At 39.8% G+C, this 17,738-nt stretch overlaps 1 pseudogene; it reads left to right on the top strand.

Annotated features, from left to right (window-relative positions):
• Window positions 1-2,946: 2,946 nt before the first annotated feature.
• LOC104860360 lies at window positions 2,947-3,939 on the top strand (annotated as a pseudogene).
• The last annotated feature ends 13,799 nt before the right edge of the window (window positions 3,940-17,738 follow it).

Here is a 17,738-nt window from a genome sequence, read left to right on the forward strand (position 1 = left end):
AAAAAAAAAAAAAAAAAAAGGAATAAAAAAATGTGTGTGTGGTGGGGCTGTGGCCTCTTAGGCGCAAAGCCCTGCACAGTACCCACTATGCTGTAAGGCTCTAAAGTGCCCAGGCCAGCACTGGCACCCATACATGATCTTCCCCTGATGGCTGGGGTGGGGCAGCCAGCACAGGGCAAGTTCAACCAGTTAGAGAACACAGCACAAGCAGAGGTTGATGCTTTGGAATTAGCTAGGGTACAAAAAAAGGAAGATGATGAAATGATAGTGTTCTTTTATTGGCAAGATGGAATAGTCTGCCCTCGGGTGGAGCTAACGATTTGGAAACAAGTTAACTCCCGGCATACATAAACTGAGCATCTTTGCACACCTGAGTTCCTGTTTGACAACTAAGGCTGCAATACATGAATGTTACTGAGCCTCGCATTCAAACTGCCTCGCACCTTGTAATACAATTTATTACTCTTATTAGTTGCTAGCATAGGGCTGTATTCATTTATTTAGTAAATATATTTCATGTGCCATGGGCCACGCACTGAAGAAGGTACTGAGGACAAAGCAGGCGACAAAGTAGCCCAGCCCCTGCCCTTGAAGGCATCCAGTGTGGTCTGCAGGGACAGATACAAGTGAATACACAGGTAGAATGCACAGGCATGATCAAGAGCAGGCACAGCTGGAGATTAAGTGCTATGGTGAAAACAAGTCAGAGGACATCCTGCGTGGTCAGGGAAGCCCTCCTGGAGAAGGCGCCAGAGCAGCCACAAGGCTTTGTAAGATAGCAAGTGCCCTTCTTGGGAACTCAGAGAGTTTTCCTTTTGATGATCATATTTGATCTCTCAGATTTATTACATTTGGGGAAAACATAACATTCGACATGGCATCCCTCTGATGAAAACGGGAGCCACTGTAATTTGTCCATTTTATGGCTCAGGACACACAAAAGAAACAAAGATTTGCACAGGGCCATAAACTGGAACCGTGGGGGAGAGTAGGCCAGATGCTAGGTGCCAGACAGGTGCTGCCACAGGGCCAGGCTGCAGAGGGGACCCAGGCTCCCACCCAACCCCAACAGGGCTGGCGTGCAACAGCCCGAGAGAGAGCCCTTTAATCTCTCTCTCAGCTCCAGACGGGGAATGAGAACAGCCAACCTCAGGAGAGTGAGAAATTAAAAACAAATGGCAGAGAGGTACTTTATGGATGACGGCAGGATGCTAAATAACAGTAATGTAGCCAGGAAGGTGCAGCATAAACGATGATGGAAAGAACTCTGTCACCATGACTCAAGTTTTACAAGGCCAGCTGGGATCCCAGGGCCGTTGCCTGCCCAGCCCATCTCCTGCTGATGGAACACCCCTCAGTTCAGCATCCCAGCCTAGGCTGCACCTCAGGTCTGAGGCTAAGAAAGAACCCCTCTTGGAGCACCATTAGCAGAATTACAGGCCCAGGATGTGCTCTTAGTGATGGTGGATTTCTGATTGATTTTCCCTCTGTCCTACCCTAATGCAGACAATCACAGGGGGAAATGAATGGCGACACACACTGCATCCTCTGCCTCTCCCAGGGCTAACAAAGATCAGCTAGTTTATACATCACAAGAAATGGCATTCTGGGGTTGGAGTGGCTTTTATTTTCTTTTTCCGCCTTTGTAAATTGCTCGCCTTCCCCCCAGCTGGCTCTACACTGCCTTCCTGTTTTTGAGCAGATCTTGACCCTTTTTCTTCCTACTAGTCTCAACCCTCAGCCAACTAATTTATTGATTGGCTCTCACCTCAGGACAAATGAAGTTCTCCTTATTGAGACAATTTCTCAACCTCATGGTTTTTTTTTAATTAATGGAGAGCCACTCACCGTGCTGGCCACACCGGCCCCAGCCCATGCACCTTGCAAGTTCATTTCCTTTTTACCCTTCGTGCTGGCTGTACAATTCGAGGTCTGGCCAGGTGAGAGACACAAGGAACTGTTCCCTGGGCTTCACTTGGGAAGTACATGCTGATAAACACACACCATCCTTGTCCTTCAGAGAGGCTCTGTGGAATTCGGACTGTGGACTTTGTGAGTTATAGAAAATAAAATAAGAAACCACACTAATTGCCCAGAATTATTTTAATCTAAAAGCTACTTTTGTTTGAAATATCCAGTTAGTTGAGTAAAACTTGTTTTCTGTTTTGTTGTGTTTTATTATTATTTTTCAACCCCTGCAGACAGGTAGCTACCTCTGTTCTGTCAGCTTTATCTCTGCCTACATATCTGCAAGGGAGAAATCCAAGAATATGTCTCTTGGTTGTGCCTCTTTGCTAGGCTCTGAACTTCTAACTCCGTCCTTTAAACTGGAACTCAAAAGTAGGTTGGACACTCCTTGTGCCGGGATCCCAGACGGGTTGGCCAGGCTGAGGGTGGGAAACGTGCTGAGCGGCTGCTTTCGGAGCGGAAGGTCACATAAAGTACTAGGTTGTGCAGGGAAAGAAGAAACGCTGCAGATAGAGGAATCGGGTTTTACAGTCCAGGGGAAGAGCGCTCCAGCTGGATCATGGAGTGAGCTAAAGGACCGGGTGGGGGCGCTGTGCTCGGCTTCCTTGCCGGTGACAGCTGCACTCTGGGTGCCTGGTGGCGCGAGAGAGTGGACAGACGACGCCACAGGCCCCGGACCCCGACCTGTGCCACCGTCCGGCCACCACACTTCTCCGTGGGTCTGAGAGGCCATGGCCCCGCGCGGCACCCAGGAGCTGCAAGTCCTGCTGCCCCCAGAGCTAAAGAGCCCTACCCGCGCAGACCCCTAGGGTTTCTCCACTTTCCTCTCTCCATCCAGTCTCGCCCGCCTGGTTGCTCTGAATCCGACCTCGTCACCTGTCTGAGATGGTGAATTCCTAAGAAGAAAGTGGATTGCCTAGTAGTTGTTTGTTAAGCGTTTGGACTTAGCAGTGTACAGATTTGTTGCAGAAGCAGAAAATGGCGACTCCTTTGGTCCCAGTTCCTATGCCCACAGAAAACTCTGTTTCTAGTTTTACAACCAACGGAAATCAAAGGAGTTCTTTGGGCAGCGTCTCAACAAGCTCAACCTCCTCCAAAGGCCAGTTGGAACATTCAAATATGGGTAATTGTAAACAGACAAGTGTTCCTGATCAACTGGATAGAACTTCATCTATCTGTAGCAGTCCTCTCATTAAGACTAAGTTTATAGGTACAGATTCATCCACTGAGTATTCTACTAGACCAAGAGAAACTGAGGAACAAAATCCTCAAGCAGTGAATTGGGAAGACAGACCATCTACACCTACTATGAGGTGATGGAAGAAACAGCCAAATTTACTGTGTATAAAAAAACTAGTAAAGACAGCCCCAGAAGAAAGCTGGGTAGTTTTCAGAGGATACACTAACTTCTCTAAGCTTAATGACAAATTAAAAGAGATGTTTCCAGGCTTTTGATTAGCACTTCCACCAAAGCACTGTTTTAAAAGTAATGACAATGCCGATTTCTTTAGAAGATAGATGTTTAGGATTGCAAGCAGTTCTTCAAAATTTAGTAGCTCACAAGGACATTGCTAACTGCCTTGCAGTGAGAGAGTTTCTTTGATCCACCAGGTCCATTCAATAGCTTAAGAAGAAAGCAGGGCTTTCGGTGAAACTTTAAAAGAGACAAAGTACCATTTACAGAGAGAACTATTTGAAAAACAAAGAGGTAGAATCCCTGAAGAAACTGCTTAGTGAGAAACAACTTCACGTAGACACTTTAGAGAGCAGAATTAGAACATTGTCTCTAGACCCTGAAGAATGATGTATCCAAAACAGAAAATGGACAGATCCTAAGGGCAGAGACCTCTGCACTCAAAACTGACCAAGATGTCTTGGATGAAGTATCTATAGTTGATAATAAGCCACAGTTCAGTTTTAGTATCAGAAGTGGAGGTTGCAGAAGTGGCCGATAGTGCTGAAGGAGACTAATACAACGCAGGCAGTTCCCTCCCTTTTGACACATCAGCAACTTTAGAATAGAACGGCAAATGCCATTCAAGGACAAAAAGACTGAGGGCTGGGAATTTGGCTCAGTGGTTCCGCTGCCTGCCTCACAAGTACAAGGTATCATCGAGTTCGATCCTTGCTACCAAACAAAACAAAACAAAGCAATAGAGACTGAAACAGAGAAAAGAACAAGAATTTAAATGTATAACATTTACATAAAAACTTTTTAAATTATTGGAATCATAAATATATTCCCTGTTGCTTTTGTCTTTTATTCAGCCTGGTATTCAATACAATGAAAAAAATCTAGTTAGAATTCTGTTATCAGTGCCCACATTCTGGAGTACTGTGTAGAAATTACTATGCTGTTTTGCCTATAATGTTACTTCAGATTAGCTTGTGTGCCTGTGTGTGTGTTTGCACCTGTTTTAAATTGCCAGTTATATTAGCCCAATGGAAATTAATTGCATGTTACTATCTATGTGATTCATACTTCTTTGTATCACTGATGTGACATATTTTCCTTAATGGTTTAAATCAATCAACATTGTAGTAAAAGTAAAGATGAAATGAGCATTAAATGTTGACATGTTTATCATCTCCTAAACAAAAATGACTTATTTGAAATGTTAATATATAAAAGAATAAGATGATTTTTAGTACCCAAGAAAAACTGTTTTAAAGATCTGTCACCATACTAAAGCTAAAGAGGCAAAGTAGTCTTGATTTTTAAATCCAATTCATAATACTAAGATTCTGTAAGTATTCTAGTTTATTAATGTTACAGCTGGTTATTTCCCACATAATCTTCATTTTAAATTTCTACCTGTAAATTCACTGTTTCCCTTTTTCAGAAGACTACCACTTTTTGCTAATCAAGGCATATTCTTTTGAAAATTAGATTCTACAGGAGTTAAAACACATAAAAAGCCATATATACTACAAAATTCCTAACTAGCTTGACACTTCACATTGAATTCTTATTTCTGTACAAATGAAAATGTTATATGTAATATGGCTGATTTTCTTTTTAATGTATTTAGCCAAGTGATGCACTTTATAATTAAACTATTTTGTGCCAAGTTTATTTGGTGAATTTCTTTAGTAAGGGTAGTGAACTGAAAGAATTATGTAGTGCCTTTACTATTTCACTTTTTATGAACATCTCTGAGGGTGAGTTAACGTCACAAAAAATGTTTATGCTTGTTTCAGCTCTGTGTATATTTATCGAAAGTGCCTTGTTTCATTTTTATAGTATGAAGTCATTCATTGATTCTCTATTTCTATTGTTTTGCATATTGCTGTTAATATGCATTGTACTGCTAGCATTTTGAAATCCCAGCTGGAGTACTGAACTACATAAGCTTTATAAAACCTGCGAGGACCTTACTGAGGAAACAGAATAACAGTCTTTGTTTTTTTTCCTTTATTATCTAAAAGTTTACCAGTGTCTAAGTGCATATTAAGTTGTGGTTGTTTCAAATTCTATTGACAAATCAACTTATCCAGTGGCTGTTAACCTTTGTTCTTAGAAGGAGACTATCTACCAAAGTATCCAAATTTTAAGTCTTTGTCAGAATATATGGGTACTCTGGCTAGAAACATTTTCCATAAAGTATATTCGAAATGTGTCTATCTTTAGAGGCAGAAATAAATATAATAAACTAAAGTACTTATTCATTTTTACATTATTCTAGACTGTTAAAATGCTTATGATGAGCAATCACTTAAATTAACACTATTTTGGGCCTATTAAAACAAGATGATCTTTGCCAAGTTCCAGATACTATAGTGCTACATGTTTATCTTAAAGGGAGCCACATACTTTAAAATCCAGCTTTTCAGAAGATCGTATTTAAAGTTTTGAATGGGGGAAAGAAACTTAATTAGGTAAATCACTATTATTTATATTTAGAATTTACTTTTTTACCTTTATACTGCATTTTACTCCATATTATATTCATTTAATAAATCAATTGTTTTTTCATTTACAACAGTAGCTGTGTTTTCCAGTGTTGAATAGCATTTCCCCTCTACTTTCTATGTTCTCCCTGTCCCTACAATTAATGTAAAGTGAATTGTATTTAAAGGTTATATTTCACAGATATGGAATGCATGTGATTTTCTAAGTTTATACTTTATTTCTCTGATCATCTTTCAAAAGCATTTGTGAATAGACTCAGTACACTTCAAATGTAACCAATATTAATAAAAAATTGAGTGGTAACTGAACCAAAAGCATTTTGTGAATAATCTTGTAACTTAAACTTTTAAGACTGCAGTTCATGCATAGATAGTGCCACCATCCAACACGGCCTTTTAGGATGTGCTTCACCTGTCTGCTACTCTGAGATCAGCCGCTTAGAGTGCTTTTATTTAGAAAACTGTTCCTCAAGGAAATCATCTCGATAGTCTGGCTCAGCAGTCTGTGATATTAGAAGGGAAGCATGGCCCTAGGTCCTGGAAATAATTTGTCTTGTTTTGAAATAGATTTTATTACTTATGAGAATGGAGGAGTTTGGAAATTATGCTGAAAGAAATTCATATGCCCAGCTACTAGAGAAAGGAATCTCAACCGTCTTGGGTAATTTGTGGAAAGCTACATATTGAAGCACATCCCTGCTCACAGCATTACCTTCACCACATTCTACTTTGATTTTGTGCCCCTGACTTTTATAGCAAAAATAATCATTGAAACTTACATTTTCAGTGCATGTGTTTTTAAGATTGACAGCTGATAAATTACAGAAATCCCTTTGTGAAAACCCAAAGGAAGAAATTTTCTTTGGGCTCACTACTAGTAAAACCTGTGCTCTTCCTGAACAGTTTGTTTGTGTTTTTTTATCTTAAAGACTGTTACTCTTAAACAATGTGTATTGTCTTTGAAACAGTAAAAATTGTAGTTCACCTGTAGCTGCTATATAGGCTTGTATGGGTTATACTTTTGGGTAGTAAGCATGACCTTGTTTCTTTAAAAAAAAAAAGTAGGTTGGACACACATTTAAAGCTTGTTATTTCACTAAAAGCTATTGAATAAAAACAGGAATCCTGGATTAGTACATAACTTCTATTTGCTCTTTTACTAATGAAAAGACTGAAACCACAAAAGAACACAAATTGTCTTTTTAAGCATTCTTTGCTAATATACCAGCTCAAGAAGAAGACAGAGCACTCTATGTAAATGTATACCAAATGCAAGCTAAAATATGATCATTCATTTTGAATTATTTGAATGGTTAACATATTCAGAAAGATCAACATATTTAATATAAAAAGGTAAAGCTTTCTCTACCTCCATTCCCAGGCAAAATCTATTTCCAAATTATTAATTTATTCTTCTTGGCTTCTGTACACAGATCAAGTAATTATGAACATAGGAAAGTACTGTTTTGTACACACACACACACACACACACACACTCACATAAAAAAATTTCTCCCTTTCTTTTTTTCAACATAATAGTGTATCTCAGAGATCTCTATGACAAAGAAAGTGTCCTTTTTACACAGGAATCCTCTGTGTGGATGGATCTTGCATTAAACCAGCCACCCATGGACATCTTGGATTATCCCCAGTTTGTTGGGATTACAGGGCTGCAGGAAATAACCAAGTATAAATATCATCCTACACAGGGATTAGTAGATATGCAGGACAAACTTTCAAAACAGGGATTCAGAGTCAAAAGGATACACCTAAATTTTTTTTTTTTTTTTGTACCGGGGATCGAACTCAGGTCCTTGTGCTTGGGAGACAGTTGCCAGAACCACTGAGCTAAATCCCTGGCCACACCTAACTTTAATAGATATTGACTGATAGCCCCCAGAAGGATTGCACCTGTTTATACACCCAATAGAAATGTAAGAGTATGCCTGTTGTGTGGTGCATACTTGTAGTTCCAGCTACTGGAGGCAGAGAATCATCTGAGGACAGGAGTTTAAGGCCAACATAAGCCACACACTGAGATCCCCAGCTCTGAGACATAGATGATAGATGATAGATGATAGATAGATAGATAGATAGATAGATAGATAGATAGATGGATGGATGATAGATAGGCAGGCAGACTCTGTTTCCCACAGATTCACCAACAGAGTATCATCAAGTGTGTTTTTCTTCTACTAGAATAGGTGAAAAACTGGACTTTGGGGGAGTTTTTTGCAACACTGGGAATCAAATCCAGAGCCCAGTGCATGTTATCACTGAGCTATAGTTCCATCCATTGTCATCTTCTATTTCAAGATGACTTTAGGCTGACCTTGAACTTGTGTTCCTCTTGCCGCAGCCTTCCAAGAGGGATTACATACAGGCGTGCGCCAGCACACCTGGTTTAAATCTCCATTTTTATTTGCATTTCTCTTATTATGAGTAACCATACACATGTTTCATATGTTTAAGAGCAGCCTACATTTTATTTCCTACAAATTAGCTGTTCTTATCTTCATCTTCACTTATTTTTCTATTGAGCCTTTGGTTTGATCTGATTAATTTCTAGGAATTCTAGATATTTTAGGAAGATTAGTCCTTTTGCTATGGTTGAATTTCAATTTACCTGTCAACTTTCACTTGTCTTTTCTTTTTGTACCAGGGATCTAACTCAGGTCCTTGTGCTTGCAAGGCAGGTAGCTGAACCACTGAGCTAAATCCCTGGCCCTTTCATTTGTCTTTGACACTGCATTTTTCTGTTTGCTCTCTTTTTTTGTGTGATGTGGCTAGAGTTTGCCTTAGTTACTCTCCTCTCTCTGCTGAGACAAAATACTCAACATTCACAAGCTAAAAAAAGGAGCTGGGGATTTAGCTCAGTGGTTCTGCCACCTGCCTTGCAAGTGCAAGGACCCGAGTTCAATCCCTGGTACCAAACACACACACACACACACACACACACACACACATTAAAGAAGGAATGGTTTATTTATCTCACAGTTTGTAGAGGTTTTAAATCCATAGTTGGCTGGTTCCAAGGCAGAGTGGCACATAGCAGAGGGGTGTCCCAGAGGACACAGAAGACAGCAAAAGTCAGAGACCTTAACAGCGTCTTTCTTCCCCTTTTATTTTATCCAGACTACATACGGTGGGAAGCACTCACACCCTTAATCCTAGTGCCCTTGAGCCTAGCACTGCACCATGAATCAATTTCAGGGTCACACGCTCTAGATCCAGCCACCTCTGAAGAAGCCCCATCTATGACTGCGTGAGGCTTTGGGGGACATCTAGACACAGCCATGACATAGCTACTTTGCCAAAGAAAGCTTGTATTACCATGTAGTAAAATGTATCTGATTTTATTTATGATTTCTTGCTTTCATGTCATAGCTAAAAAGGCCTTTCCATTCCAACATTAAAAAAGAATTTTTCAATTTTTCTTCTAGTATATTTATGGCTTTCTATTTTACATAGAAATCTTTAACCCATTTTTCCTGATATACAGTGTGAAGTTTGTTTTCCCAGGTGGCTACTCTCTTGTCTTCTCAAGCAACCAGTATTTTTGCTGAATCACTCTTAAAGGAAAGCTGAATCATCTTCTAAAAGAAAGCAAAACATTCATGTCTGAGGTTTTATTTTCATCCTATATACATACTGAATTAAGAAACCTGTTCTACATACATCTACATACTGCCTCTCTGTGTCTCTGCTACGTGTTCAAACAGTTCCTCATCATTGTTTGCCTTCTTCATCCTTTCAAACACCCAGTTTGTCCTTTGCCTTTGTAGCTAAGCTTTTTATTGAAGTGTGACGTCCAAACAGAAGAATATGCCGTTCATAAAGAGCTTCCTGGTGTTTGAGGAACGTAACATGACCAGATAACCCCTGAGGTTCAAGGTCTAGAACATCATAGCATCCCAGACACTCTGCATACTCCCTTCCAGCCTGTTTTCCACTCATGATGTCCACCAGCACAGAAGGGTTTGCTTGTTATTAAAGCTCACATGAACTGGGTATGCTGAATGTACTGTGGCATCTGCCTTCTTTCCCCCATGTTGTGCTAAGGACATTCATCCACGGTTGATTCATTCTCATTGCAGTGTAGTATTCCACTGTGGGACTGTATTCTAATCATGACATCTAGATTGTTTCCAGCTTAAGACTTGTTGTAGTCAGGATTTTGACAAGAGAATACATTTACTACAGGACACATAGTTTATAGGATTATTTTATAATTACCCAAAAAGTCAAATGCAAAGAAGTACAAGAGATTAGCTGCACACTAGGAGCCCTAAGAATCCAGCTGAGGGCCTGGATCCCAGCAATGTCCCACACAAGTCCAGCTAAAGGCTTAGAGTCCAGGGCAATGTCCTCCCTGAGTCCAGCCAGTGGCCTGGAGCCCACAGCAATGTCTCATGCTTGTCCTTATTGAGAATCTGCACCTGGAAGGCACAGGCCAATGGTGGAAGCCAGAAAACCTGTGCCAGTGAGGTGAAGGATTTGTGCCACCAAGCTGAGGGATCCACATTGGAGCCAGGAAGTGATGCTCAAGGTGAAGATCAGAGCTCCCCTGAAGAGAACAACAGCCACTCCCAGCAACAGTGAGCCCCCCCACCCCCGAGCTCCTCTTTCAACAAGAACAATCTAGTTTGCATCAGGAAAAACATCCACAGCAAGCTTCTCCTAGAAAATCAACAGCCCACGATCTTCCCCTCCAGTTCTCTTTTTACGGCTATTGACAACAATCCTCAGCCAGACCACGCTGATTCAGTTCAGCTGGGTGTTACAGGTTGCCTACTTAATCTACTACAAGAATTACACTTACTTAGGCCATCAACATTCTTGCCCTGTCTTTTGTGTAATTGTGTGTGCTTTTCTGATATATATATATATATATACACACACACACACACACACACACACACACACCTAGGAGTGAACCTGCTGGGTCTTAAGCAATGCCTGTGGTTAGCCATGGCTCTATTGCTGTCTGGTTTCTGTTTTTTTACTCGGCTTAATGAAAATTTAGTTAATTAAATCCACTGATATTTGTTGGGTCCCTACTATGTTCAGACACCTTGTATGAAACAATCTCACTAAATGCTCACCATACCCCTAAGATGTCAGTTCTTTTACTCATCCTGCTTTACAGCCAAGGGAACTGAGGTGCATCAAATTCTCTGAGTTGAGAAGTTTCACTGACAAACAAATCTGAAAATGCTGCAGCTGTCATAGTTTGTAAAGCCATCTACTCAATCATTTTGGTTTTCTTTTTTGTTTTTTTTTTTTGTTTCTGTTTTGGCTTTTGGTTTTTAGTTTTTGGTTTGGGGTTTTGCTTTGTTTTTGTACCAAGGATCTAACTTGGGTCCTTGCACTTGCAAGGCAGGCAGCAGAACCACTATCTTTCCTTTGTTTTTTTTTTTTTAATGAGAATGAACTTTATGAATACAATATAACATTACTAAGCATTAAAGGAGTGAAGGAAGCTGAATGTGGTGGTGTACACCTGAAATCTCAGAATGCTGAAAGGCTGAGACAGGAGAATCACAAGTTTGAGCCCAACCTGGACAATTTAGCAAGACCTTGTCTCAAAAATAAAAAATAAAGAGGGGCTGAGGATATAACTCCATGAGAAGGCCCTAGATTCAATCCCTAGTACAAAAAAAAAGTGATGTAAATGATTCAAGTCAACATATATTACCCATACATTGTCACTTAAATTACTGCTGTTCGAATGTGAAGTATATCAAACATATAAATTGAGAAAAGTCTGCATTCTTTCATTCATTTTTTTAAGCAAATGTTACTGAGCCCTTAGTACTGAAGCAAGGCTTAGATATAAGTGGCAAAGTAAAATAGGGGAAGATTATAAGTGTCTTGGTCATTGAAAGCTAAAATTCTACAATTTCCAATGGAACCAAAGCAGAAAAATCAAAACCAGTCTGATAAGTATTATCAAGGACTATGCACAAAGAGCTATTGTAACAAAGAGGGAGTTAGGGAAAGCTTCACAAAGATGAGACAATTGGGCTGGGTTTTGAAGGATAATTAAGAGTTCTCTAGAGGGATGAACACAGGAAAGAGGTCATAGAAAAGGTTCAAGTGCATAATCAGAAAATGGTAATTCATGTGTGGTTCAAGGTATACGAAAGGGAAGGAACGAGAAATTGAGGGAGCAAGGAAACCCTGAATGCCAAGGATTTAGATGTTATTCTACAAGTACTTGAGAGTAAGGATGACTATGAAGGCCAGGAAAATGTGTATCAATGATGTCTAAAGAGTAAAAATGATATGAAAATGCAGTAGATCATAATTATGATGTGATCAACTAGTAGACATTTTATTTTAAAAATCCACCATTTGAAAGAAGAAGGAAAGAGAAGAAGGAAAGAAAGTGAAGTCCCCAGAGAAGGGATTAGAGAAACAGGAAGAGAACAGGGCTAGGGGTAGGGGAAGAAAAGGCAAAAGTCTTAAGGTCTATAAGGTCCAATGAGGTAGCAAAAATGGAGGATGATAAGCATACACAGCTGTATCTAGAATAGAAATCAGAATAAAAATCTAAAATAAAAATCAGGTAGGCAGTGGTGCTGAAGAAGAGCATCCTGGACCACCTACGGGTCAACCAGTTAATTCTCCCAGCCCCTGGCATGGCATTTCTGTCCCCGCCAGAGCAAGGACACAGAGAAAAGGCCAAGCCCCTTGGTAAGGAGGAAGCTGAGGTTCTGGCCAGACCCTCTTATTCTGCCTCGCTATCTCCCATTGGACCAGTCTTGAAAAGCCCAGCACAGGGATTTTCTATCTGCCCAGGGCTGAGGGCAGACCTGTCACTAGTAGAAACCTAGTTATGGCCTGCTGGGTGAATGGCAAGATGAAGACATTTAAGGAAAGTTTTCTGAGGCTCCTCGCTGCACCCTGGGGGACAGCACATCTTTCTCCAGCACACATTAGCACGGTCAGAGCCTGGACACCCAGCTACTCTGACTCACCACTTAGGAAATAAATAAATGTATCTTGGCATATGGGGAGCAAACTGCCAGTGGTCAAATATTGCTTAATTTTAAATAAGTACCATACGGCTTTAGGGCAGCAGCATGAAGGCCTTTTAATTTGAACTTTAGTATCTTCATATATGTTATTTTCTCCAGTATATAGCACAAAAATACTGAGCATACATATTTGCTAATGTTCTTGAAATGATTTGAAAATGAAAAGCCTTTGAAATCACATTTGCTATGTTTCCAGAAGAAATTGAGAAAATGTGATCTCTGGAGCCTAGATTACACAGGAGAATTATGGTTTTTTCCTTTCTTTTTTTAAAATATGTTTACTGAGGAGAAGGAAAAAAATAGCAATAAGGGAAGGAAATCGGCTTTCTACCTGATTCAGCTGACAGCACAAAGAATCAGATAATTCCACAGAAAACTGACAAGCGAGATAGAGATTGGGATTTAGCTGTAGTTCTCCTCTAAATACCCACAAATGCTGCTGTCTGATGCTTAACATTCACAAACCATTAGATTCAACACATATATTTATGGTTTGATAATCAGCTGTCATTAACAGATGAGTAAACAATGTAATGTTCATGTTTAGAAGGAATATACCAATGGAAGAAACAGTGCAAACAACCCAAGAACATTTACCTTGTTTGCCTCCGTGAAGAATAAAGAGGAACTAATCTCTGTAGTATTAATAGTTAAATCATATCTGCTATTCTGTTTTATCTTAGGTGGCAGGGCTTAAGACAGCTTTCTCTTTTTCACATGAAATTTACAACATCAGCCTGGCTCATCTGTTAGGAACGGTTGCATCAAATTTACTAGATTAAAGATAATCATTGGATAGCCCTGTCTACATAGTCAACCCACTATAGAGTCTATGCAAACAAACTTGCAGCAGCAGTATCTTTGAGGTTGACAGAATTATTCAGTATTTTTTGTTGTACCCCTTGCTAGCTTTGGCAAATCACTTAACCTTGCTCTGTATCTCAGATGAACACCATCTACTCTGTCAATGATAACGGACGTACAGCAGGCTGGGGATTTGGCTCAGTGGTTCCACCACCTGCCTAGCAAGCACAAGGATCCAAGTTCAATCCCCAGTACCAAAGTAAAATAGATAATGGATGTACAAGGGTGTGTCAAGGAAATCCCTATACACTGGGGTATTTTACAGATGATAATGTGATGATGGTGATACTTTAATCCCAATGCAATGGGCACTTCATGTGCAAATACATCTGCTTTGGAGTTGAGTGGCATGGGGTCTCTTGTGTAACAGCCTTTTAAAATTCAACAGCATTGGTGTCCGTGTATATACCAGGCTTATTCACAATGGCCAAAAGGTGGAAGCAACCCAAGTGACATTCAGTGAATAAACGGATAAGCAAAATGGATAAAACAAAATCTGTACAGTGGAATAACTCAGCCTTTAAAAGGAAGTGAATTCTGACATGTGCTGCAGCAGAGATGAGTGTTAGAACTTCGTGCTGCATTGAAATTTAGTCACCAAAAGACAAGTGCCATATGGTTCCAGTTACATGAGATACCTACAGCAGTTAAATTCAGAGACAGGAAATGAAATAGTTTGCTAGGGACTGGGGAGGGTAGAATGGGGAGTTGTTATTTAATAAGTATAGTGTTTCATAAAATAAAATAAAAGTTCTGGGAATTGATTGCATAACGATGAAAATGCACTTACTGTTACCATACATTTAAAACGTCTAATATGATAAATTGTATATCATGTGTATTTTATTCACATATAAAAATTAAAATTAGAAAAGATCAATGGAGTTATTTTTCTAAAAAAGCCACCTGATGTCTGGTGGGCAGCAGTGAGAAGTTGGCATTTGCTCCGAGCCTCCTTCTGAGTGGCCAAGCCCCATGCACACTCACATAGCCTTTCTCTGCAGGCCAACCAGTGGTCAACTCGTCGTGACCACCTGGGGGAAAGCCCAGAGTTGTCCTCTACACAAATCTGCATAGGAGTCTGGATTGGACAAAGCAGCTAGCGAGAGTGTCTGCTTCCAGCACTGAACCTCTTCTGTACCTCACAGAACAGGTTCCAAGTCCCTGGCACTCTCATAAATGCTAAGCCTTCAGGGCAACAAGCTCCAAATATGCCTCAGGCCTTCACAAAAGCCTATGGATTTCCTCATCTTTAATACACCATATATCTAAGGAGAATCTGTATTATGAAAGAGAAAGATAAGTAAACAGTAACATCACCAAAACTGACTCTGCAAGAAAAAACAAGAACTCAGAAAATAGACGAGAATTTTTTAAGCCCTCTAATATGTTCCAAGAGATTTGAGACTATATTGCATTATAAAAACAAGAATAAAATGCTACAAAAAAGGGGCCGTCTCCCGCCCGGAGCTGCCATCGCTCCAGCACCCTGAAGGTAGCTATGCGGGTGCTCCTGAACCCCCATAACTCCCCTTGTACCCCTGCCCCTGTGCACTCTCAGACCTCCTGATTGTGCCAATCTTTGGACCCACTCTGCAGAGGGTCATAAGGGTATTTTTCTGAGTTCCCAACTTTGAACATCTTTAAAGAAAGGACGTGGGAAACCTGTAGTAGAACCGTGTGGAGATCAACCATTCAGAAGATTAGGGAACTCAATCTGGGCCTTGAAGCCCGAGGTCAGTCTGCTTCATGGGGTTCAGTCATCAGCTAACTGAGATCAGGGGTCTAGAGTCCTAGCTCTGTCCAAGCCATTAAATGGTCAATATACTATAATGAAAAGTTTGTTCACTGCAGACATGTTCTGGACTGCTTCTTGATTTCAATTTAATTCAAATGGTTTAAGGGTGATAGACTAGTGACTACCACAGGTGGTCAGTTTCCAAGTTGTGCTTGATCATAATGTGTTGCTGATTGTAACAGTTGGGATAAAGGATTGTGGTTGATTTGATGAGCTGTTTTCTCTGATGTTATGAAGATGAGAATGTCTGTGGGTCATGAGAGACCCAGAAGCTAGGGCACAACTATATCAGGAAAATTTGGGTGATAACCCAGAGATTAAACCAAGGACAGCCTGACAACAAAAGTAAAAATGAGAAAACACTTAAGCAAGACACAAAGACAGACTTCCAGTTCACCAATGGCAAACAGTAGGGCAAATGAGGATGAAAAGGCCGATAGTGAACCACCAGGACACCCTGAACTCAAAGCACAGGAAGTAACAAAACAGATCAATCAGGCTCTAGAAAAATTCAAAATAGAAATAATTTCCCAGATAACCATAGAGATGGTGAGCAAAATGAAAGTCATGATTAGAGACTCTAGAGCAGAAACTGACAAAAAAATAGATGAGCTCAGGACCACGATAGAAGCCCTGAAGGCCCAGCATAAGAAAGAAATGGAAAAAATAAACACCCAACATAGGAGAGAAATGGAATCCATAAAACAGATCCAAACAGATATCCAAGAGATTAAACACTCCATTGAAAGTGTACACAACAGAATAAAAGAATGCGAAGATAGACTTTCAGATATAGAAGATAAGTTTGCAGTCAGTGACTGTGAAAAGATAGGTCTCTTAAAAACACTAGGGGATCATGAGAAATCAATCCAACAACTCCTAGATGCTGCAAAGAAGAATAACATAAGTCTGATAGGAATCCATGAAGTAGCAGGAGAAAATACAAATGACTTTAAAAAGCTGTTTGCAGAATTAATGACAGAAAACTTCCCAAACAGAGGGGAAGAATTTGACATTCAGATAAGTGAGGCATATAGGACCCCAACTAGCCATGATCAAAAAAATCTACACCTAACATATAATACTCAAGATGCCAGAAACCCAACAGAAGAACAAAATACTACAAGTAGTAAGAGAAAAGAAACAAATCACATGCAAAGGAAAACCCATCTGAATCACAGCAGACTTTTCAACACAAACCCTTAGGGCAAGGAGAGCCTCGAGTGAGATATTTCAAGTACTAAAAGAGAATAACCTCCAACCTAGACTGATGTATCCTGAAAAACTCTCTTTCAAAATGGATGGGGAAATGAGACAATTCCACGACAAAGAACACCTGAGAAACTACATGAATACCAAACCAGCACTACAAGCAATTCTAATCAAGATCCTAGAAAAAGACAATGAAAGCAACAACACCATGAGGCCCAACAGAGCAAATCAAATAGGCAAGGCAAGAAACTAAAAGGAGAAGGTGAAAAAGTAAAAAGAGTCAACAAAAGGCCATAACAGGACAATAAGTCAGTACATATCAGTTATAACCATCAATGTCAATGGCCTCAACTCACCAATCAAGAGAGATAGACTGGCAAAATGGAATAAGAAGCAAAATCCAGCAATATGTTGTATACAAGAAACACACCTAGTGCAAAAAGAAGCCCATAGACTGAAAGTGAAAGGATGGAAAACAATTTTCCATGTGACAGGAGCCCAGAAAAAAGCAGGGATAGCAATCTTATTTGCAGACAAAGCAAATTTCAAACCAACACTGATTCTAGTATTATTGATGTAGGACAGTACTGTATCATATCTCTGTGAATGTAAAATATCTTGTACCTGCTTTATGATATGTAGTAGGGATTGTGCTTTATCAGAGCTATTTTTAAAGATATTACTCTAGAATGTTCTCTTTCCCCAGAAGATGATTAAAATGCCAATAAAAAAAATGGTGCCAGGTACCACAACAGCAACAGAACTTTGCTGTTATCTGGATATTATTCTTTTCTTTGTTTTTTTGTTTTTGTTTTTTTAATGGAATGTGCTGAATGTCTATAATTTTGTTCAGATGACTGCAGAACCTGGAAAAGCTGTTGCAGCTATTGATGCATAGTATACTGCTATTATTGGTCTTTTTATATAAAAATATATATACA

This window comes from Fukomys damarensis, unplaced genomic scaffold (genome assembly GCF_012274545.1).
Source record: "Fukomys damarensis isolate Sample0158 unplaced genomic scaffold, DMR_v1.0_HiC HiC_scaffold_8, whole genome shotgun sequence".
NCBI lineage: Eukaryota > Metazoa > Chordata > Mammalia > Rodentia > Bathyergidae > Fukomys > Fukomys damarensis.